General features: G+C 52.0%; 1 protein-coding gene across 5 annotated transcripts in view; it reads right to left on the bottom strand.

Moving 5' to 3' along the window:
- The window catches only part of TEP1 (telomerase associated protein 1), a 2,409,067-nt gene that overhangs the window by 2,217,503 nt on the left and 167,292 nt on the right, over nt 1-24,272 (bottom strand). The gene's annotated exons all lie outside the window — the stretch shown is intronic.

The following is a 24,272-nucleotide window of genomic DNA, read 5'->3' as shown; positions in this document are numbered from 1 at the left end:
TCCTTCCCTGGAGAGTAGATCCGCGTCCGCCGGCAGCTTGATCGGCGGGGACGCTGACAAGTCCAGCAAGTCCGGGAACCATATCTGCCTCGGCCACGCAGGTGCGACGAGGATCATCCTGCACCGTGACCTCTTGAGCTGGTTGACGAGCCGGATTAGCAGAGGCAAGGGAGGGAACGCGTAGAGGAACAGGCCCTCCCAGGGGAACGAGAAAGCATCGCCCATGCTCCTCGTCTGGGGAAACCTGCTGGCGAACCTCCGGCACTTGGTGTTCGTCGCCGTCGCGAACAGGTCGATCTGGGGTGTGCCCCACCGTCGGAAGAGGCGATCAACCAGATCCTGCCGTAGTTCCCACTCGTGGCACGAGCGCAGCTCCCTGCTGAGTGAGTCGGCGATGGTGTTTTTTATCCCTGCCAGATGAAACGGCACCAGAAAAATCCCTTGGGCGACGGCCCAATGCCACAGGTCCTGCGCCTCCTTGGACAGCGCTGGGGACCTGGTTCCGCCCTGTTTCCTGATGTAAAACATGGTGGTGGTGTTGTCGGTGAAGATCCTCACCACCTTGCCCTTGAGGGACGGAAGGAAGGACCTGAGGGCCCAAAACACTGCACGGAGCTCCAGGACGTTGATATGCAGGGACTTCTCCGTCGGGAGCCAGAGTCCCCTTGCGTGCAGATTTTCGGTGTGCGCTCCCCACCCTTCCAGGGAGGCATCCGTGGTCACAGTCTCCTGGTGGGCTGGGGTCTGGAAGTCCATGCCCGCCGTCAGATGCGCGCGGGTGCCCCACCACCGTATCGCTCGTCGGAAACTCTCGTCGAGCTTGATCCTTTCCTCGAAGCTGCCCGTCGTCTGGATCCAGCGCGCATCCAGGAATTCTTGCAACGGGCGCATCCGGAGCCTGCACATGGGAATGAGGTAGATGCAGGAAGACATCATCCCGAGGAGGGACTTGATGGACCTCACTTTGGCCGCGTCGGCCACCAACATCCGTTGCACCTTGCCCAAGATGGTCCTGGTCCTCTCCTCCGACGGGGAGGCCAGAAGGGACACTGTCGAGCCTCGCTCCCAGAAACAGTGCGACTTGCGCAGGCACCAGGTGGGATTTGGCGTAGTTCACGGAGAATCCCAGGTCCGTGAGGAGTTGGACGGTCCTTGCCGTGTGAACCACGGCGAGCTCCCTCGTCTTGGCGCGGATGAGCCAGTCGTCCAGGTAGGGGTAGACGTGAATCCCCTCGCGGCGCAGCTGCGCCGCCACCGGTGCGAGGCACTTGGTGAATACCCTGGGTGCCGACCGTAGTCCGAAGGGAAGGGCTTTGAACTGGTAATGACGCCCCTGGACCACGAACCTGAGGAATTTTCGGTGCCCCTTTAGGATGGGAATGTGGAAGTAGGCATCCTCCAAATCCAACGACGATAGGAAGTCTCCTTCCTCCAGCTGACCCAGGACGTGCTGGAGGGTGACCATCCGGAACTTCTGCGCCTTGATGAACTTGTTCAGACGTCGCAGGTCTAGGATGGGGCGCCATCCTCCCGTCTTCTTCTTCACGAGGAAGTATCTCGAGTAGACTCCGGAGCCCCGAAGCCTCTTTGGGACGAGTTCGATGGCGCCCTTTCTGAGCATCGCCTTTACCTCCAGGAGAAGTTGAGGGACGTGAAGTTCTTTCCTGGCCACGGGGGGGACGCGCGGGCACTTTCTTTGAAACTCGAGCGAGTGGCCCCGGGCCAGGGCGTCCAGCACCCAACGGTCGGTGGAGATGGACTCCCACACGCTGACGAAGCCCGCCAGCCGGCCTCCCACCGGGGTGCTTCGGTGGGGGCCCGACCCCACGGCCGGTTCAATCCTGCTTGGACGCGGCCTTGCCGCCTTGACCTCCTTGGCGACGACGGCGGGGTCCGCTAGACTTGCCTCGTCCTCTGTAGGCCTCTTGCGACGACGAGCGGGCCGCTTGACGGTAGGAAGCGAAACCGCCGCCGGAACCTTTGGAGGCGCCCTTGCCTCCGCCGCTCCGAAAGGGCGTCCGTCGTTGCTGCAGAACTCCAAGGGCCCGGGCCGTCTCAGTATCCGCCTTGATGGCCTGAAGGGAATCGTCCACTGTCTTCCCAAACAGGTTGTTCCCGTCGAAGGGCATGTCCAGGACTCTGGTCTGGACGTCCTGCCGGAAGTCCGTAGCTTTGAGCCATCCACGACGTCGAAGGCAAACGCCGTTGCCCAGCTGGCGGAACCCAGTGTCGGCGATGTCCGTCGCCACGGTGATGGCGTGGTCCGAGGCCACCTCACCTTCCTGCAGGATCTCCAGGGCCTCCGCCCTCTTGTCGTCCGGCAGAAAATCCAGCAGGGGAGCTATCTTGTACCAGAGCTCCCTGTCGTAGCGAGCCACGATAGCCAAGGCGTTGGCCGCTTTAATCGTCGTCGCTGCCGACGAGATGACTCTACGTCCCATAGCATCCAATTTCTTTCCCTCGCCGTCCGGCGGGGAAGTCGATGTGGAGGCCGCACCCCCCCCGCTTTCTTCCTGGCTGCTGCGGAGACGACGGAATCCGGGGTAGGCTGCGCCCGGAGGCATAGGGGGGCCGTGTCCGGGACCCGGTACTTTTTCTCGTACCGGTCTCTTCTAGCTGGCGTCGTGGAAGGGTTCTTGAGGAGGGAAAGGCCCTCATCCCAAATGTCGTCCAACAGAGGCACTGCGAGGACCGTCTTCCTCTTGGCCTCGCGCCGCTGATAAAGGAAGCCTTCCTTTTTCTTCTCCTCAGGGCAGAGTTGGAAAAGCTCGGAAGCCCTGGAGATCATGGAGTGGAAAGATCCGATCTCGTCGGGCGGAGAAGCCCTGGTGGGAGGCGACGACGGAATATCCTCGTCGTATGCCTCGTCGTCCGTACCCGTCGCTGCCGTGTCAGTCCCCGTATCATCCCCTCGGGTGGACGGGGAGGAGGGCTGGACGGGGCGCGACGGTTGAAAAGGAGGTGGTGGATGGATCCTTCTTTTCTTGGTAGGGGGAACACCAGAAGGTCCCGGTTCTGGATCCCCCGACGGGAGAGGTTCCTCCGTCGGTAACGGTAGCCTCGTCCTTATCTCGGAGCATAAGGACTGTATGGCCAACAAAATGGCCGCCGAGTTGTCTTGCGGCGCTGGCAGAGGGGAATCCGACAGGCGAGCAGGGGGTCGGGTCGGGGTCCATTCCGACGGGCTGGCCTTCTTCCACGCCTAGGCCGTGGCTTAAGACCTCGATCAGCTCCTCTTCTGAGGTTGAGGCCGAATCTACGACGACGCCCTGCCCCCCCTTCTTCTTCCCCACGGAGGGTTTCACGGGGGTCCTATCGATGGGCACAAAAGAAGACTCCCTCCGAGGAGGCAGGGAGATTCTGGGCCCTGAGGTCGCCACCACTGGTGCAGCCTCCACAGGCTGAGCCAGGGCCGCCGCGACCATTTCGATAGAGGGCTTGGTCGGATGGATCAAGGCCTTCACCACCTTAGGTGCGCTCACCGCCTTATCCTTGAGGGAGGGGGCACTGCCATGCTCCTCCTCTGCCTTAGAGCTCGACCGGGGCCTCTCCAGGAGCTTCGCCGGGTGCTCGGCCTTCCTCTTACCCGACCCAGAGCGTTGGCTCGTGGTTGATGGTGCCGGGGAGGGTGCGCCCTGCCTGGCGCCCGTAGAGCCCGACCGTTCGGCGCTCCCGGTGCCAGCGGACTCGCGGTGCTTGGCCTTATGTTGGGCCCCCGTCGCCGGGGGGCCCTCAAAGGTCTTAGAAGACCGCTCTGATTTCTTCTTCTTCTCGCCAGACGGGCTCTTACCCTCCAGCCAGTTGGCGAGACGTTGATGGCGGTCCTTCATGGTCCGTTCCGACATGTTGCCGCAAAACGCACAGTCCTTCTCCACGTGCGTCTTGTCCTCATGAAGGCAGTAAAGGCAGAAAGAGTGTTCGTCCTCCTTAAAGACGTTCTGCAGCTGGCATCCAGGGCAGACCCTGAACAGCTTTCCGGGCGTCGAGCTTCCCTTCTCCTGGGCCATCTCCGAGACCGGGCCTGAGAAGCTTCTGGAGTCCTCCGAAGTGTAGCTCGACGAAATCTTCACCCTTGAGGGGCACAGACGAATCCGACACGGGTCCCCGTTGATCGGATGTAGGATCGGTGGAGCTTGAGGCTCTTTTGACCGAAAGAATCGAAGTTTTTTGTGAAAAAGCGCGAAAAATAGCACTAACGCTCGAGAGCAATAGCACGAGGATCCCAACACATGAACGTGCGGTAAAAATCTGAAGATGGCTGCCAGAGGCGGTGCTTAGGTAGAGGGCAGTCATTGGCTGTGGTCAGTATGACGCAGAGACCAGTGATTGGTTATTACTACGAAAGACAGATCAGAAACGAAACTGATACTGGTTTTTTCTTTACCGAGGATTCCCAGCCTGACGACGGGGAATATTCATGAGCATGTGAATCCATGCCAGACCCCATGCTGGAGAATGGGGGTTTTTCTACGTCATTTCCGTTGTTTAGAGGCACTCGCCAAGGTTGCCCCTTGTCGCCACTGTTATTTAATTTAGTGTTGGAGCCCCTGTTGGCATATATACGTCAGATGAGATGTATCAGAGGGTTTGCAGTGGGAGAAGGGGAAGTAAAGGCTCTAGCTTATGCGGATGATGTGGTGGTCGTCTTGAATGACCCTGTTGTAGGGGGTCAACTATTAAGGGAGGTCTTTGAAGAGGTGAGTAAGCTATCTGGGTATCGGATCAACTGGGATAGGACGGTGGTATTTCCGGTGAGGGCTTCACCTGGATGTGAACAGCTGCTGGGGTGGGATTGTAAATGGGAATATTCTAGTGTGAAATAGTTCGGTATTCATATTACTCAAGATTTTGGAAAGTTAGTAAGTTATAATGTGGATAAAATCATTGAGGTCCTTAGGCGGGATATTATGAGATGGGGACGTGTTAATCTGACTCTTTGGGGCAAAATTAATGCTATTAAAATGATTTTGCTGCCAAAGATTCTGTATGTTGTTCAATCTCTGCCTTTACATTTTACAAAGGGAGCATTGGCACGTGTAGATAGATTGTTTCAGGATTTTTTGTGGGGATTTGGGAAGAGAGCCAAGATTCCCCGGTACATTATGGTCAGGAAAGTTAAAGATGGGGGATTTGGGTACCCGGTATTGAAAAACTACTGTAATGGTTTTTTGTTAAACAAAGTGTATAATTACACTGCTGTAGACCTGAACCGGGTACCGTGGTGGGTACAAATTGAGATGCAGCGGTTTTTGCCTTATGATATTAAAGGTTTGTTTTCTTTTGGAAAGTTGCCTAAGAAGGTACGGTGTTTGAAATCGGTGTTAGCTACCAAAGAAGCGTTAGAGAATTGAAATCACTGGTGTATGTGTCGAAATTTTCAATTCAAAGTAACAAAATCAAGAACACAATCAAGAAACATTGGAACATTTTTAAGAACGACAAGAGTCCAGGATCTATTTAGTGAACCACCAGTATTTGCCTTCCAGAGGAGCAGGAATCTTAGGGATGAACTTGTCCAGACAAGATGACCTCCAACCAAAATGTCCACACAGCGCATGGGTACATTCCCCTGCCTCCATTGCATTAACTGCAACTCGGTAATCAAAGGAAACGTTATCTTTCACCCACGAACAGGCAAAAAGATTTTTCTAAAAACATTTGGTACCTGTGACAGCACCAACATCATTTACGGCATTAAATGCCCATGTGGAAAATATTACGTGGGCCAATCCACCAGAGCTGCAAAGATCCGATGGAACGAACACCGATCCTGCATCCAAACTTCCAATCCAAACTCTGCTGTGGCACGACATTGGGCCACGAATAACCATAATTTGTCACAGATCAAATTCCTGGTGTTAGAGGTTCTAACCAGAAACAATCCCCACAAGGACTTGGGCCTACGTCTTAATCGTAGAGAAACATTCTGGATCGATAAACTCTGTAGTTTGGTCCCCCATGGTTTGAACGAAGAGATAAATTACCATTGTTATATTTGAATCCATTTCTGCACGCTTATTGTGCTGGCTGTTGATGTTCCTGTTGTGCTCATACCAATACTGACCAATATGTTTAAAACGTTTAAGACATCATGCATCACTAGGATTGCTTGTGATCTTTGTATTCTCCTCGTCCAACCTCCCGGATATTGGTCTGGGACCCAAGGTGCTGTCTCCTGTGGGCAACACCACTTTGGACGAGGATATGCCTAATGAATTCTGTCTATTGACGTTTCTTTACTTTTCATGACTGCGCATATTTGTACCAGCCTTGCCTATGCACTAATTTTCAACATAGTGCATCCCGCTAAAACTTGTATTTTGCATTTTGTATTTTGTTTTGTTTTCTGCTTTACTTCCAATATTTTAGATACATCCACACTTGTCTGTTTATTTCATCACCCATGTTCATCATACTTGAGTGTTTTTTCTATTTCTATGAAAATCTCCACATTTTAGGTTCTAGCTAAATTTGATTTTTAGGATGCATTTCACCCTAGCATGCCTCTAAATTGGTTAATTTGTGTAATATTGCAGGCCCACACCTGTAATGCAGCGTGATCCGCTAGCGCCGGCCACTTAATGGCGCTCGTGAGTCACGTGTGCTATAACACGAGCGGTCGTCCAGGCAACCGCCTATACACTGCTCAGTGGAATCTAAGCACGGCGGCTACACGCAGGAGCTTTTCTGTGCTCCAGATGCGTTAAGGTACGCGACTTTCTCGCCGCGATTTTCGCTAGCATTTCCATTGCACTCTGCATTTATCACAGATCCTGTCAGACACGCTGACATTCTGAACCCGACCTTTGTTTCCAAACAGATTTCACTCTGAAACAGGTACGTGTTAACATTACGGCTGCCTGCTGCATGCCGCACCGCTGCACCCTACTGTGGGCAGCTTTAACGCTTGTCAGTTCCCATACAAATCTTCCAAGGTAAAACCAGTTGTTGTTCTGATTCTCATTTTGTATTTGGTTACCATTAATCCACTTACTATGTTACATTTTTGTTTTTCTCTATTTTATGAACATGTGTGGACTTGCTACTGATCAGTATATTTTCATTATTTATATCACTGTTTGTATTGTGTGTATTATAGTCGGCATATTATTTTTTCAATGTTGAATTACATAGACTTGCCCTGATAAAGGAAAAATGTTCCGAAATGCATTGGCTTTAGTCTGAAATATATATGGGTTGCGGCAAATGCTCCCTCACTAAAGAAATATTAGTGACAGCTTTATTCTTCCGATAAAATACTATATGAAAATCAACTGACAACCTCATCTTTATTATTTACCAACCTTGAAGTACTCCTGTGATACCCTGATAAGAACTATATTTTTGAATGTCTTGATTGAATGCCCGGATCCGGGCCCTTTTTGAGAGCGGTTGTGTGACCTTGTATTCTTACTTGGTCTTTAGCTGTTGGTGTATTTTGAAGTCCGGGTGTCTCCAGACTTGTCACAGCCAGCTCCATTCAAATATCTACTATTATACATTTTTTACCTCTACATCTACCTGGATATATACAAATTTCTAAACTAGTGGTGCCCACTTACTTCCCTGTTTGTTCCTGTATCTGGAGCATGCCATCCACAGTAGAGATGTCTCTTGTTGCTGGGATCTTGTGCAGCCCAATGCTGTAAACGGTGCAGGACCTGGGCCACAGCTGCTCTGCTGCTGCTCTCTACTGAGAAGATGATCCCCGGTAGAGGCCGAGTTCTGCAGCTTTTCATCATTTTGCCTACAGACCATGTGCAGGGACACTCCAACTGCTCACAGTGCCAGAGGTGTTGTGGTGGTCCACGTTCGTCATGGCAGCTGTCGCAGCTACAGCCAAGTCTAGTCTGGTGCTGATCCCTTTCCAAAAGGTCAGTGATGGAGACAGGAAACTCTAAACAACTAGACCTTCTAGCTATCATATCTGTCACCTGAAGAATGCTCTCCATCAGCCTCCCGTCCCCCTGGACCTACAACTCTGAACAGACAGTGAAAACTGTTGTGTGAATCAGCATTAACTTACTGAGGAAGATTTATTTCTTGAACAGGATTCAAGGGTCTGAGTTGCTTATCTGTTTTGGTGCCCAATTTCCAGATCAATTCTCCCGGGCATAAAGTCCTAACCTGCAACAACCAGGGTCAAAGTTATGGTAATGGGCCTGGGGCACTGGATCCTTTCCATGGTTCTCCTGGATGTCTCAGATTGGTAGCTGCCCTTGCCCCATAAGGGAACCAAGGTTGGTATCATACACAATATTCCATTGACACTAGTACTACCGCTTCATCGGTGTGATGCTGGAAATGCATCGGAGGGACAGGGCCTCCGTATCCTCGTCCTTTACTGCTTTTTATTGTGTGTTCTGTCGTGTTTTCCGTGCAGGAGTTCATGTGGGACTCCTGGCGGTGCAGCTCTCTTTCTTTTGGTTTGGTGAACGGACCCATGGGATAACCTTATGGCACCCATGGGTGGGGGTACAACCCTGTGCCCCTAGTGTATGTTTTTGGGCACCTGTGGGTGGCCCACAGAGCAGGGTAAGGGCTGGTGGCAGCTCCATGCTAAATTTGACAGGTGCGCAGAGTATCCGCCATTTTGGGATACCCCGGCCCTGCCATTGGGATCAGTTGATCCCTGATGGAAAACAAGATGGCCTCTGTGGCCTCTTGCTTTCTATTACCCATTACCTTGTTTTGCCAAAGTCCTGGGAAGCCCTGACTCTGTCCCTTCCCCCTGACTGGCTGTTGGATGGAAGTGCCATATATGGTGTTGTTGTGAAGGCCCAGTCAGACTAGCTGGAGCCTTCCCAGTGATGTATGTTGTGGGTACCTCCTGTGGGTGGGACCTGGGTGAATAGAGTGTGTGACGAATATGCATTCTGTGTTGTGGGTGTCTAGTATCTGATGGTTGACACAATGACCGAGACAACCCTGCCCGAAACCGGTATGAATGCAGCTTGGAGTGTTGAATGGCTCGGTACTTGTCCCAATACACATAACTTGTTGTGAGTGTCTGGAGAGAAGTGAATGGCCTGAATACCTCGTGTGCCTGATTGGCTGCCTGCCTGCATGAATGCCCGTAGTCGTGATTGGATGCTTGAGTGTGACCCAGCGGAATGAATGGGAGATCAACAGTATATCTGGGGACCTCTCACTGCTAGGAATCGTGTTCAGAAGCTCAAGTCCACTACGACGAGTAACTGGATTAACTGACGCTTGACCTTGAAGCCCTGCTGGACGAGAAGAATTGCTGTTGCTCTCCTTCACAATCTGAAAGCTGCTGTGCCTCCAAGGACTGACCCAGAGAGGACCTGGTAAGGGACCCTCTTCCCGAGCTACGAGGGACCATCGTGCACAGCTGATCTTTGCCAATGCTCCCTGGTAGACAGACCTTCGACAGGGTGCCGACCCGATACGGGGACTGCTGCAGAACTCCGAGGAGAAGCACTCGGACTGTTGTCCGCCACTGTCGACGACCGCCGTCGCCGACCGGAGCCGCCGTGCTCCCGTTTGTCTAAGAACTTCATTGATCATCGGACGCTCTCGTCTGCATCGTCATCCGCTTGTCTCCCGCTGGAGAAGGCTCGACCGTCGACGCGCCGAGGAGCATCCACCGGTGGGTTTCCCACCACCTACAGACCGCAGAGACGCCGACGACTTGACGCCCTTGCTGGGCCACAGTTCTTCATCATCTCTTTGCGGTCCAGAACTATTGTCACCGAGGTGCCCCGCACGCCTCTTCCTTGCAGGACGCCAACGCTCTGTCGTCGACGAGCACCGCTAGGAACGAAGCTGCCACTTCCCTGCCATAGATCACCCTGTTCACCGTCGGATGTTCGACGAACCGTGACTCCTGCCTTAAAGGGAGGGTGCTCAAGAAGGGCCATCGATTCCCCGACACCGAATGCCAAGTTCCCCCGACACCTCTCGACGATCCGTGGCTCCCGCCTGAAAGGGAGGCACTCAAGAAGGATCGGTCGGTGCATCGTCGGAGAACTCTACTCCACCAGGTACATTGGGGGGGTAAAACCTTAATAGGAAGAAGTAAGACTATCGGACAATATATGGACTGGGCTTGTGCTATATATCTTTATTTACAGGTTGCCCAGGTGGGGGGGATCTCCACACAGAACTGTGCCTAGTGGTAGGGGTCAGCATTCTGCCTATTGTTTCAACCATCTTACGTTCCTGCCTATCTCTATTGCTGGTTTACTCGTTATTGATCTGTGTGACATTTTAACCGTACAGTTGATGCACTTCAATGAGATTTGATAACATTAGTGGTACCACTCTAGACGTGTATATATTTATCATTATTGACTTCCAAGTACAAAGTGCGTTATTGTGATCGTGTACATACCTTTGAATAAATTATATAAAGACTGTTTTCAGTAATACAGTGTGTGGATGTTAGGCGATCCTCTGCACACCGATCCACTGCACACCAGAACACTGCTCATATTTCCCCAACACCTTCCTCAGGTTCACACATGACTCCCTCCAGGGTTCGAGGCTCATGTGATCCGGTTTACCCAAAGGACCGAAAGTTCCGTACCAGGTACGATTTACGGGCTCGATTGCAGCCCTTCCTGCACTGGCAGTTGCCATGGAGAACATACAGCAGAAGGGGCGGCGCAACACCTCCACGCCGATCGTTCACTTGCTCACGTGATTCAGAGCGGCGTTTCCCACGTGACCTTGGTGGACATCACATGACCCCGAAACGCACAGTATATAAGGCTTGATGCACGGAACACTCATTGCTTCTCAGCTGTCTTCAGACCCTGTTTGGCGCTACGTTTTGGATTACACTACTGGTTTACCTTGATCTTGGAACTCTCACTTGGACTCCTTCGGATTATTTATTTATTCACATTTGTATAGCGCACTTGCAGCCCATGGACATCGAGGCGCTGTTACAAGTATGTTTTGTATTCTTAATTCAGCAGATATGCATGAGACCAGAGGTCTTATGGATACACAATTACAGGTATAGTTGCAGGTGAGGCATGATATTCGTAATATAGTAACCGAATGCAGTCAGGTACATTTCATACAAAGAGCTTGGTTTTAACAGCTTTGCGGAAGGCTTGGTGGGATTCAATCATTCTGATGTGAGGTGGCAGTGCGTTCCAGTGGGTGGCGGCCCGAGTGGGAAAGCTGGCACCACCGGCGCGCACCTTGCGTGATTTGGGCGTGACAATTGTGTTCGAATAGCACATTCTTAATGGTCTGGTGGCAGAGTGCTTGGTGATTCTTTGGGTCAAGTAGGGTGGAGCAAGTTCATGGAGGCATTTGTGGGTGAGGGCGAGTGTTTTGAAAACAATCCTCTCTTTCACCAGAAGCCAGTGTGCCTGTCTTCTGACTTCGGAGATGTGGTCTTTTCTCGCGGTGCCTGTGGCCGCCCTAAGTGCATTATTTTGAACTCGCTGAAGTTTGGCCAGGTTCTTATTGGAGGTCCCAACGAGTAGGGCATTACAGTAGTCCAGCCTAGATCCAATTATTGCCCTAGCAATGGTGAGGCAATTCTGGCGTGACAGGAAAGGTCTGGCCGCGTTGAGGACTTTCGAGTAATAGGCTGAGGAGGAGGCAATGGCATTGACCTGTCTATCCATTGACAGGTCGGAGTCTAGGTAGACTCCGAGTGTCTTCACGTGATTGGAGACCTTGATGGGAAAGTTGTCAATAGTGAAGGAAGTGTACTGTTCACCGAGGTTCCCCAGCGTGGAAGGTGCTCCTATGAGGAGGAGTTCGGTTTTTTCACTATTGAGGCATAGCCAGTTATCTGCCATCCAGGATTGGATAGTGGAGTAGATGGTGGTAAGAGTTTTAGTATCCGCAAGGTAATCGCCTGTGAGTGGGATGAGGACCTGGGTGTCATCCGCATAGTTTGTATACGAGATGCCCAAGGAGTCAAGGATGCTGAACAGTGGCCTCGTGAAGAGGTTGTAAAGCGTGGGCGCGATACATGATCCCTGAGGCACACCGCAGGTGATGTGGCTAGGGGTGGCACAGGCTGAGTCAGAGAAGACTTTCATGGCCCTTTCTTGGAGGAAGGAGGTAATCCATTCGCAAGCTTTGGGGGAAAAGTTAGCTTGGGTAACTAGATGGTGGCACAAGGTGTTGTGGTCCACCAGGTCAAAGGCGGCGGATAGATCAAGGAGCAGAAGGAGAGCAGGTTTCCCTGCGTCTCTTAGATCGTCCATTTGGTTCTTTAGGTCCAAGAGAGCCGTTTCGGTACCTTGTCGTGGGCGGAAGCCAGATTGCCGCAGGCCGAGGAAACGGTTTTCTTCAAGGAACTTTTGGACTTGCAGGTAAGCTGCTTTGTCCAGAATTTTCAGCAGGAAGGGTACAGTGGTGATAGGTCGATAGTTCCCCGGGATCGTTGGGTCCAGTGAGGGTTTTTTGAGGAGTGGGCGTACCCAGGCCTCCTTAAATCCAGTTGGAACGTGGCCAGACCGGAAGGATGAATTAATGAATGCTGTGAGGAATGGAGCTAGGATCTGTGCTGAGTCTTTAATGAGACTAGCTGGACAGGCATCTCCCTTACAGTTGGACGGTTTGATGGACTTGAGCAGGGCGATGACCTCGTGCTCAGTAATATCTTTGAAGTCAAAAGATGGGGAAGGATTAGTGGTGGAGGGTATGGTAGGTTGACTATGCAGGTTAGCTATGAGGCGGGAAAGGGCTTTTTGGTGGCCACGGATTTTAGTTTGTAGAGTGTTAAGCTTGTCTAGCATTGCGGATTGAATGCTATTGCACCAGTTGTCATCTTTGATGAGAGCGGGAGGAGGAGAGGATGGTTTTTCCAGTTCCCTGAATATGGTGAAGATTTCCTTTGACCCCGATTTGGCGTCATAGATCCTCGCGTTGAAGGAGGCAGCTTTAGCTAGGGTGATGTTGGTTTTGTAGGATTTAGAGATGGCTTTGAACGCATTTTTGGTGGTTTCTGATGGGTTAGCTTTCCAGGTGGAGAGGGCAGTCCTCTTCTGCGCACGTTGTACAAGGAGTTCTTTGGAGAACCATGAATTAGCGTGTTTGGTTTTCTTGGCTTTTTTGAGGGTCAGTGGCGCAACGGCGTCAACTGCTTGGGTGATGACTTCTTTGAATGTGTTGGCTAGGGTTTCTGGGTTGTTGGAGAATGGGGCCTGCAAGGCCGGGTTGCGGAGGTAGGGTGCTAAATTCTCGACTGTGAGCTGGCGGGAGCTCCTGGCGAGAGTAGCTGGGCAAGGGGCGGGAGGTGAGTTGGTCTCTTTTTTGGTGCAAAGGTTGAATTGGATGTAATGGTGGTCAGACCATGGGATGGGCGTGTTTTCCGTGACAAGTAGTGAGCAGCTATGTTGACTGATCCAGTCGAGGGTGCGCCCTTTGATGTGGGTGGAGTCAGAGATAGATTGCGCAAAGCCCAGGGTGGATAGGGCGTTCTTGAGGGTTTTGGCATGGGGGTCCTTAGGGTCATTGAGCCCCAGGTTGAGGTCGCCCAAGAGTATGACCTGGGAGGTCTTTTTGATGTTGTTGGACAGTGCGAAAATGAGGGTGTCAAGGAAGTCAGTGCAAGGACCCGGAGGTCTGTAGACAATGTGCACAGTTATGGTGCAGTTAGGAGAAACATTAATTTTGAGTGGGAGGTAGTCACTATTGTGGTCAAGTTGCCCTGCCACTTCACTAATAGCATAGGTTTCCCTGGCGATGAGGGCCACGCCACCACCTCTCTGAGAGGTGCGGATTATCCTTTTGTACCTTTGCTTGGAACTGCTTACCTGTTGATGGATTTCTGATTCGACCCTCACTTGTCTTTGGATCATCCCTTGGTACTTTGTTGAACTTCTACGCCATTTCCCTTCTGGGATTCAAGTTACGCCTTCAGCTCTACAGGTGGCCTATCCTGTATCCACGCTTGACTTCGGTCCTCTCGTTTTAGGGACCGCTTCATCTGAGTCTCGAACCTCCCTCCTAGGTTTCCTGGGTTTTCCAAACACCGGATAGGTAAGACTATTCAGATCTTTTTGTGATATATGTTTATTGTGATTGCCTGGTACTTAACCTTGTTCTTTTGCAGCAGCATCGGTGTTCCAGAGGTTCCGTGGATCCGGGAAGTAACATCTCCCACCTGTGGCCTCAAAGGTCGCACAGCGGGTTTCTTTTAGTTCCCCTGTGCGTCACTTGGGGACGGAGGTCTCAACGATCTACACGACACTCAAGTCAGAACAGTGGACATTCCTTTGTGGGGGTTCGGGGACTACACTGTACTTAAGAACCAGCCTGCATCACCTCCTGAGAAGCTAGGCCTTGATTGCTCGACCACGTACCAATAACAGAGAATCTTGGCTGGGGTCCTCTGTGCCTCTCCTCTACCATATAGAGAGCGGAAGTACAGACACCCCCTACCAGTCTTTACAATCGGGCCCCATTGTTTCCTGTAGGAGAACTGTGAGAAACTTTGCAAAGTACCCGTTAGCAGCCAAAATCTAGTTACTTACCTTAAACATTGAAGAACGATTTTCTTGAGATGGGGCTTGGGCTCATTAACCTTAGTATTCAGTGTTGGGGTTGACTTTATATGACCTGTGATATATTGTCCAACATCTCCCGCAACTGTGGGTCACAGGGACAGTAAACCAAACCCCTGATCTTAGTCTAAGACTTATTTGTCAGCCTTGTTACCAAGTGAGAGTTTGTTTAGAGATGTAGGAAACCTTTTCAGGTCCACTAAAGTTGGCTTCCCAGAACCATACAGTGGTAGTGGTTCTGGAAAACCTAAGCGAGCAATGGCTTCTTTATGCTCTCCAAGGTTCAATTCAGCCTATAAGCTCAGAACATGACCTAACCTTGGAACATACAGCAGTCCAACATAAAAACCAATTCAAACAGGATAAGTGAAAGGAAACACAATCTAAATGACCCCCAGGTTGTCTCTGGATTTCCACTGGACTAATACACGCACTCCAAAGGCTACAGAGTACAACTCACTTCTTGAATCAGACTAATGGTTGCGCAGATATGGTTTCCAGCACACCTCTTCGCTTGGTTGACTGACAAATGTTCCTTTGGTTCTCCTGGCACAGATAGTCTCACCCTCTGGTTTGAGCCACATTCCTTGGCGTGTTGGCAAGACATGGCTATTCGCAGGCACCACCTCCCCCTTTTCTGGGGTGGCAGCAAGTAAATCTTCCCCCCTCACTAGGGTTGATCTTGCCTGCAAGTACATTTTCCCTATCATTAGGGAATTACCGTGAGTTTACTAGCATGTATTTCCTCCCCCTTGGGTTGTAAAAAAGTTGCATCATAAATATAAACAATCAGCCTCAGCCTCCAGTCTCAACAGGTACTGGTTTCGCCTTCTTGGTCTCTGCCTCGTGCCAGGTTTTGTGAATAAACACTCTGAAGGCTTGCAGCAGATTGTTCTCCTTTTGCTCTGGCCTCCGTCAGTGTCTGTAATACAGCCTCTGGCAGGCTTATGCTTCTCTTTCTTCCTTGGACCATGATCTTCTTCAGTATCAAAGATATAATCCTCAGCATGATTGTCACCCTCTCTCCCTCTTGCTCTCTCTGGGTCTTTCGTCTCTCCCTCTCCACCCATGATCACCATCCTGATTATGCCATTCTGTACTGTCAACTGAGCTCCTATATAGGATTTGGGATTATCCTGATTATTCGGTAATCCTTTGAATTCTGACGTGTCCTGCCTCCTTCTGTATGTGTCTCAGGATTGGGCCTGTCCAAGATTACCCCGCCTCTGTCAGGTGGTTCTTGTCCCCTCCTTGAGTTTCCCAGATGCTGATCCTCATCAAGTTCCCTTATCTGATTTGCAGTCTCGCTTAATTTCCCCCACAGTTCTAAAGACCATGTCCGACATTTTGGGATCAGGCATGGGAGAGTTTGGGTCCTTGCAGCATTACTAGACGTTAATGTTGTATTTTGCCACAATGGTGAGCTTGTCTGGGCTAAGTAATCAGGCTGTGAGTGTTACCAGGCCCAGGACAGTCGTTGACTGCTATACCATACAGGAGCAATCTTGCTTCAGTGAAGTAGGAGTCCTCCACCTGATGATGGACTTCAAGAGCTATCTTGCACCGTCCTAGAGTTATTGCAAGGAGCAGCAATAAAGTGAGCTCCAGGTTTGGGAAGGGAGAGGGTCCACAAACTGCTATGGGGTTCTTAGTAGCAGATGTTGCTGCGGGTTCTCAAATATGGTTGTGTGGAATAGTGTGGCCGTAGGTCTCCATTCTCCCTTGTTAGAGAACTGTTCAACATCTGTCCCAGTATCTAAGCGGTACAAGACGCAGGGTAGCAGGGACGGGATTCAAGAGATCCCCCATATATCTCCTCTCACTACCACAGCAAGGCACACACGGGCATCCTCGGCCACTGGGCCCCAAATGGCAGATGCTCCACTTAATATGACTAAATAATTATACTAAATATATTAATTATATTCCTCAGACACTGTTGGGAAAAGAAGCAAAATACACGTGACACTTTCCGTCTTAGTCCTCTTCTCACTGTGCACCATCAGTATGCTTTATTTCACTGTCAGAATGTTTCTTTTCACCCTCACACTACTGACGGCTCTTCCAACCTTGCACAAATGAGGTGCCCCAAAGTATTTAGTAGCAGTACAAAGGGTGTGTGATGAATCTGATGTCATCACTCCTTTCCCTAAGGAAGCCTCTCCCCATGTGGACAAGGGACAGCAGCTGCTACCTGATCCTGACCCTGGGGGCTGCTAAATGAGGGATGACAACATGGGGGCAGCTACCCTCAAAGGGAGAACATGACATCAGGTGAAGAGCCGTACCCCCCCTTTCCCTTTTAGGGAGGTTTCCCCAATATTTCAAGCTTGTATGGCTTATTGTAAGAGTTCTCTCCCACTACCCACAAAACCTACTAATAACTTCTTCCAAAATCATGTAAGAAGAAAACCAAGAACTGCCCAACATTTTAATGCATGCGAGAATACTGAGATGAGGAGGCTGAATGGAGCAATGAGGATCTATGAGGCTTAGAAGTACAGAAAACGCTCTAGTGGTTACGAGCGTATGATAGGTGCCGGGACATTTAAAAGGCATAACATGAATGGAAGAAGAGAGAGCTAACTGGGGAAGCTGTGTCCTCGCAGCATCGTCTGAGGGACTACCGAACCGCTGAAGAGAAGTCTGTGGAGCCAGCCGGCTCAGTGGAAGGCAGAAGGAGGAAGGCTGCAGAAGACGGTTTGCTGCGCTCGGACGGCACAAGCAGAAACCCAGTCTGGTTGGTGGCTGCAGGAACCAAAGAGCAGCACTTATGCCGTCCATACACGGAGAAGAGTTCAGCAACCAGGCAGGAGCAGCGAAGGACGTGGAAGCTGGCGGGTGAAGCTGCTGAGCCTGTGAGGTGGCGGCGGGACACCGAACTGCTGCTTCCCGTTTACCAAAAGGAAACGGGAAGAACGGTGTGGTCCGACTCATAAGGAGGGAGACTGGGACACTGGGGCGCCTCGGCAACACTACCAAAGACCATTCAGGAACAGTGAAGTGAATGAAAGAGAATATGAGATTACATTTTACCGAAAGAGAATCAATAAAGGTGAATATAACAGTAGAGTACCAGGCAAAGCCAAGTTAGCAAGTGTGTAAAGTGAATCACAATAAAAGCCAGGCAGAAGAGTATACCAGGGAAAGCTAAGTTTGCAAGTGTGTAAAACAAATCTTGCAAAGAAGTCCTGGCAAATGAATATACCAGGCAAAAGTCAGGACTGTGAGCCAAGTTAAATTGAAGTAGAAAAGAATCTGGCAGGGGAGTACACCAGATGTCCTACAAAGTTGGGACTCGCATTTAAGATCTGTTGAATACAAAGTGTTCTATTTTTGTGTGTTGACCAGAACCCCAAGGAGGATTTTTGTCCTTAGGAGTCCTGAAGTCTCTTGAAGAGAAATCTGGGGAAGGGAGGCAATTTCCTGGGACTGTGAACATTATCCATTGGGAACTTTGTATTGGAGTACATATTTATGTATATATAGATTTCTCTTGAACTTGAACATTTGTGCACCTTTCAAGTCTAAAGACATTACCCTTAGTACCTTAAAGTTACTTTTAGAATATGTGGGCGAGAACAGGATTTCAGACACAGGTTAGTTTGCTTTGGACATCTTGACATTGGACAAACCCTTAGTTTTGGTTGAGGTAGGAAAAATACCATCTAGAATAGGGACAGTAAGGCATTTTCCAACCACTTTTTATTTGAATAAAGGTTTATGGCATGTAGGTCCTCTGTGTCTGTGTCTCATTCCTGGCTCCTCACATATGGTGTCATTAGTGGGATTCTGACTCAGCTGACACAAACTGGGGAACCCATCAGAATCACATACATTTTCCCTACTACTATCTTCTATAATACAAATTATCAAACAGCTACAGGAGAGGAATTTATAATTGAAGTAGCCGCAGATAAAATGATCCTCAACATTAAGCAAACAATAGTACGTTTCAACTTCCTATCGAATGGCAGCGGCTTCTTTTCCAAGGGCGCCCTTTGTTTGATGCTTTAAGGTTGTCAGACTATGCTATAAAACCCAATAGTAAGAAAAAACCATGCGGTCAAGACCAGTGTAGACCTCCCACTGGTAGCTTCTATAGGCATTAAACCAAGTCTTAGGAGACCTACCAGAACCCAGGTAGAAAAGAAGATCTTGGAGAGCCTAAAAAACCAAGTGGTATACCTAATCAAACAACCCAGACAGGGATAGAATGCCCTCAAGAACGAGAAGAGAAATGATTTTCCTTTTCAATTGATAAAGCCAAAGACTCCACTGAGAAACCTGATCTTTGGGCCTTTAAGAAGGAAGTAGATTTCTACTAAGGAGACTCCAACTGTAACTGAGGACCAAATCTTCCTGGACCCCGAAATGGTCACTATAGAAAATCTGTTAATTGGGTTAACAGCCCACCAGATCCAAGCCAAGGTACGGTTTCAGGCTGGGCTGGATCCGATTGTTGCCTCCCAGCATAGACCTATTCTGCCCCATGGAGTGTTACAACCCTATAGAGATGGGGAGGACGTAGGACATTATTTTCTCAATTTCAAAAGGTTGGCACAACAAATCCACTGGAGGTACGAGTTAGAAGGAACAAGTTACTTACCTGTAACTGTTGTTCTCCAGCATGGGTCTGGCATGGATTCACATGCTCATGAATATTCCCCGTCGTCAGGCTGGGAATCCTCGGTAAAGAAAAATCAGTATCAGTTTCGTTTCTGATCTGTCTTTCGTAGTAGTAACCAATCACTGATCTCTGCGTCATACTGACCACAGCCAATGACTGCAATCTCGCTAAGCCCCGCCTCTGGCAGCCATCTTCAGATTTGGTAGTACGTGAAGTGGCAGTATGACCAAGTGAAGAGCCGCAGAAGGGTAGGCGGGAGGGTTCGCATGTGAATCCATGCCAGACCCATGCTGGAGAACAACAGTTACAGGTAAGTAACTTGTTCCTTCTCCAGCATGGGGTCTGGCATGGATTCACATGCTCATGAATAAAAGAATACGTAGCAGTACACACATGCACAACCACGGGAAGTGGCAACAGGGTCAACATTAAGCAATACAACAACTCAACATTAAGCATCTCTTACCTTCTCACCAGGCTTACCTTAGGCGAACAGGTTGCGCAGCACTGCTTGACCGACCCTGGACTCCTCCCTGGAATCCCGGTCGACGCAGTAGAATTTCATGAAGGTGTGCGTCAACCTCCACGTAGCAGCCCTGCAGATGTCCAGCAGGGGCACACCAGATAGGAACGCCGTGGTAGCTGCGATCGCTCTGGTGGAATGGGCTCTCGGACGGCCGGGCAGCGGTCGGTTTGCCAACCGATGACAGTACATGATACAGCCGGAGAGCCATCTGGAAATGGAAGCCTTTGAGAGAGCCTTCCCCTGATTGACAGGTCCAAAGTTCACAAAAAGTTGTGACGTCTTCCAAAAGCTCTTCGTGCGGTCCACGTAGAACTTCAGCGCTCTAGCCACATCCAGCGAGTGCAAAGTCCTTTCAGCCGGCGACGAAGGCGACGGGAAGAAAAAAGGCAACACCAAGGGTTCGTTGAGGTGGAAGTCCGACGGCACCTTGGGCATGAAGGAGGGGTGCGTCCTGAGCACTACCCTCGTGTCGTGAAAAGTCAAGTACGGGGGCTTGCAGGAAAGGGCCTGGATCTCTCCCACTTGTGTGGAGGTGATGGCCACAAGAAACGCTGTTTTCGACGACAAGAACTTCAACGGAGCTGAGTGCAGAGGCTCGAACGGAGGTCCCATGAGCTTGGTCAGCACCACGTTGAGCTCCCACGCCGGGGCCGGAGCCTTCACCGGCGGGAACGATCTGAACAGTCCCTTCATGAATTCTTTCACCAGACGATGAGACCACAAAGACGTCCGTCCCGTGGTTCTGGTGTATCGGGAGATCGCGGCAAGATGAATCTTGATGGAAGCGTGCGCCAGTCCAGCCTTGGCCAGCGTCAGTAGGTACGGCAGTACTTGAGGAGCTGTAATCCGTAGAGGGTTAATCTATGTGCATGGCACCAGACAGAGAACCTCTTCCATTTGTGTCCGTAGCATTTAGAGTTGAGGACGCCCTGGCCTTTGCAAGAACCTCTCTGCAGTCGGCCGGTATGTCGTAACCTCCAAACTCTAACGCTGCAGGAGCCAGGCCTGCAAGTTCAGCGACTTCGGGTCGTGATGGAGGATGGCGCCTCCTTCCCTGGAGAAAAGATCCGCGTCCACTGGCAGCTTGATTGACGGGGACGCTGACAAGTCCAGAAGGTCCGGGAACCATATCTGTCTCGGCCACGCAGGTGCGACGAGGATCATCCTGCACCGTGACCTCTTGAGCTGGTTGATGAGCTGGATCAGCAATGGAGGGAACGCGTATAGAAACAGGCCCTCCCAGGGGAACGAGAAAGCATCGCCCATGCTCCTCGGCTGGGGAAACCTGCTGGCGAACCTCCGGCACTTGGAGTTCGTCGCCGTCGCGAACAGATCGATCTGGGGCGTGCCCCACCGTCGGAAGAGGCGGTCCACTAGATCTTGTCGTAGTTCCCACTTGTGGCACGAGCGCAGCTCTCTGCTGAGCGAGTCGGCGATGGTGTTTTTTATTCCTGCCAGATGAAACAGCACCAGAAACATCCCTTGGACGATGGCCCAATGCCACAGATCATGCGCCTCCTTGGACAGGGCTGGGGATCTGGTACCGCCCTGCTTCCTGATGTAGAACATGGTGGTGGTGTTGTCGGTGAAGAGCCTCACCACCTTGCCCTTGAGGGATGGAAGAAAAGACCTGAGGGCCCAAAACACTGCCCGGAGCTCCAGGACGTTGATATGGAGGGACTTCTCCGTCAGAAGCCAAAGGCCTCTCGCATGCAGATTTTCAGTGTGCGCTCCCCACCCTTCCAGGGAGGCATCCGTAGTCACTGTCTCCTGGTGGCCCGGGGTCTGGAAGTCCATGCCCGCTGTCAGATGCGCGCGGGTGCCCCACCACCGGATCGCTCGTCGGAAGCTCTCGCGAATGTGATCTTGTCCTCGAAGCTGCCCGTCGTCTGAATCCAGCGAGTGTCCAGGAACTCCTGCAACGGTCGCATCCGAAGCCTGCACAGGCAGATGAGATAAATGCAAGAAGACGACATTCCGAGGAGGGATTTGATGGACCTCACCCTGGCCGCGTCCACAACCAGCATCCGCTGCACCGTGCCCAAGATGGCCCACGTCCTTTCCTCCGACGGAGCGGCCAGAAGCGCCACTGTGTCGAGTTTCGCTCCCAGAAACAGTGCGTCTTGCGTGGGCACCAGGTGGGACTTGGCGTAGTTTATGGAGAATCCCAGGTCCGTGAGTAGTTGGACGGTCCTCGCCGTGTGCTCCGCGGCGAGTTCCCTTGTCTTTGCTCGGATGAGCCAGTCGTCCAGGTAGGGGTAGACGTGGATCCCCTCCAGGCGCAGGCGCAGCCACCGGTGCGAGGCACTTGGTGAACACCCTGGGTGCCGACCTCAACCTGAAGGGAAGGGCTCTGAACTGGTAGTGACGCCCTTGGACCACGAATCTGAGAAACTTTCGGTGTCCCTTTAGGATGGGGATATGGAAGTAAGCATCCTCCAAATCCAACGACGACAGGAAATCGCCCTCCTCCAGCTGACCCAGGACGTGCTGGAGGGTGACCATCCGGGACGTCTGTGCCTTGATGAATTTGTTCAGTCGTCGTAGGTCCAGGATGGGACGCCATCCTCCTGTCGTCTTCTTCACGAAGAAGTATCTTGAGTAAACTCCGGAGCCCCGAAGCCTCTTTGGGACAAGCTCGATGGCACCTTTCTTGAGCATCGCCTTTACCTCCAAGAGAAGTTGAGGGACGTGATGTTCCTTCCTGGCCACGGGGGGGGGGGGGGGAACGCGCGGGCACTTCTTTAGAAACTCGAGCGCGTGACCCTGGGCCAGGGCGTCCAGCACCCAACGGTCGGTGGAGATGGACTCCCACACGCTGACGAAGTTCGCCAGCTGGCCTCCCACCGGGGTGCTTCGGTGGGGGCCAGACCCCACGGCCGGTTCAGTCCTGCTTCGACAAGACTTTGCCGCCTTGTCCTCCCTGGCGACGACGGCGGTGTCCGCCCGACTTGCCCCGTCCCCTGTAGGCTTCCTGTGACGACGAACGGGCCGCTTGACGATAGGTGGAAAATCCGCCGCCGGAACCTTTGGAGGCACCCTGCTTGCCTCCGGCGCTCCGAAAGGGCGGCCGTCGTTGCTGGAGAACACCAAGAGCCCGGGCCGTCTCCGTGTCCGTCTTGATGGCTTGTAGGGAATCGTCCAGTGTTTTCCCAAACAGGTTGCTCCTGTCGAACGGCATGTCCAAGACTCTGGTCTGCACGTCCTGCCGGAAGTCCGTTGCCTTGAGCCATCCACGCCGTCTAAGGCACACGCCGTTGCCCAACTGGCGAAACCCAGTGTCAGCGATGTCCGTCGCTATCGTAATGGCGTGGTCAGACGCCACTTCTCCTTCCTGCAAGATCTCTAGGGCCTCTGCCCTCTTGTCGTCTGGTAGGAAGTCCAGCAGGGGGGCGATTTTGCCAAGGCGTTGGCAGCCTTAATCGCCATCGCTGCCAATGAGATGACTCTGCGTCCCATTGTGTCCAATTTCGTTCCCTCGCCGTCCGGCGGGGAGGTTGACGTAGAGGCCGAAGCCCCCCCCCCGCTTTCTTCCTGGCCGCCGCGGAGACGACAGAGTCCGGGGTTGGCTGTGCCCGAAGGCACAAGGGGGCCGCGTCCGGGACCCGGTACTTCTTCTCGTACGATCCCTTCTCGCAGGCGTTGTGGATGGGTTCTTGAGGAGGGCGAGACCCTCATCCCAGATATCGTCCAGTAGAGGTACAGCGAGGACCGTCTTCCTCTTGGTCTCGTACCGTTGATAAAAGGAAACCTTCCTTCTTCTTCTCTTCCGGGCAGAGCTGGAAAAGCTCGGATGCCCTGGCGATCATGGCATGAAACGAACCAATCTCATCGGGCGGGGAAGCCTGGGGAGGAGGTGACGACGGGAGATTCTCGTCGTAAACCTTGTTGTCTGTACCCGTCGCGGTCGTGTCCGTCCCCGTATCATCCCCACGGGTCGTGGACGGGGAGGAGGGCTGAGCAGGGCGCGATCGTTGAAAAGGAGGTGGAGGATGAATCCTTCTCTTAGGAGGAGGGCTCCCAGAAGGGCCTGGCTCTGGGTCCCCCGTCGGGAGCGGTTCCTCCGTTGGTGGTAACGGCAATCTCGTCCTCATCTCCGAGCATAAGGACTGTATAGCCAACAAAATGGCCGCCGAGTTGTCTTGCGGCACTGGTTGAGGGGATTCCGACGGGCGGTCAGGAGCCTCGTCGGCACCCTCGACGTTATCGTCGTCTCCGACGTTGGGGTCCCTCCCGACGTGCTGGTCTTCTTCCACGCCAACGCCGTGGCTTAAGACTTCGATCAGCTCCTCTTCAGAGGTTGAGGCCGAATCCACGACGACCCCCTGCCCCCCCTTTTTCTTCTCCGTCGGAGGTTTCACTGGGGTCCTGTCGATGGGCATGAAAGAGGACTCCCTCCGCGGTGGCAGGGAGACTCTGGGCCCCGAGGTCGCCTCCACTGGTGTAGCCTCCACAGGCTGAGCCAGGGCCACCGCGACTGTCTCGATAGAGGCCTTGGCAGGGTGGATCAAGGCTTTCACCACCTTAGGTGCGCTCACCGCCTTCTCCTTGGGGGGAGGGTCACCGCCTCGCTCCCCCTCCGATGGGGCCTTCGAGCTCGACCGGGGTC

The sequence above is a fragment of the Ambystoma mexicanum genome, chromosome 3p (assembly GCF_040938575.1).
Source record: "Ambystoma mexicanum isolate Mex_15411 chromosome 3p, UKY_AmexF1_1, whole genome shotgun sequence".
In the NCBI taxonomy this organism is placed as follows: domain Eukaryota; kingdom Metazoa; phylum Chordata; class Amphibia; order Caudata; family Ambystomatidae; genus Ambystoma; species Ambystoma mexicanum.
Note: the sequence above shows the minus strand (reverse complement) of the source record. Positions and strands in the feature narration are given on the sequence as shown.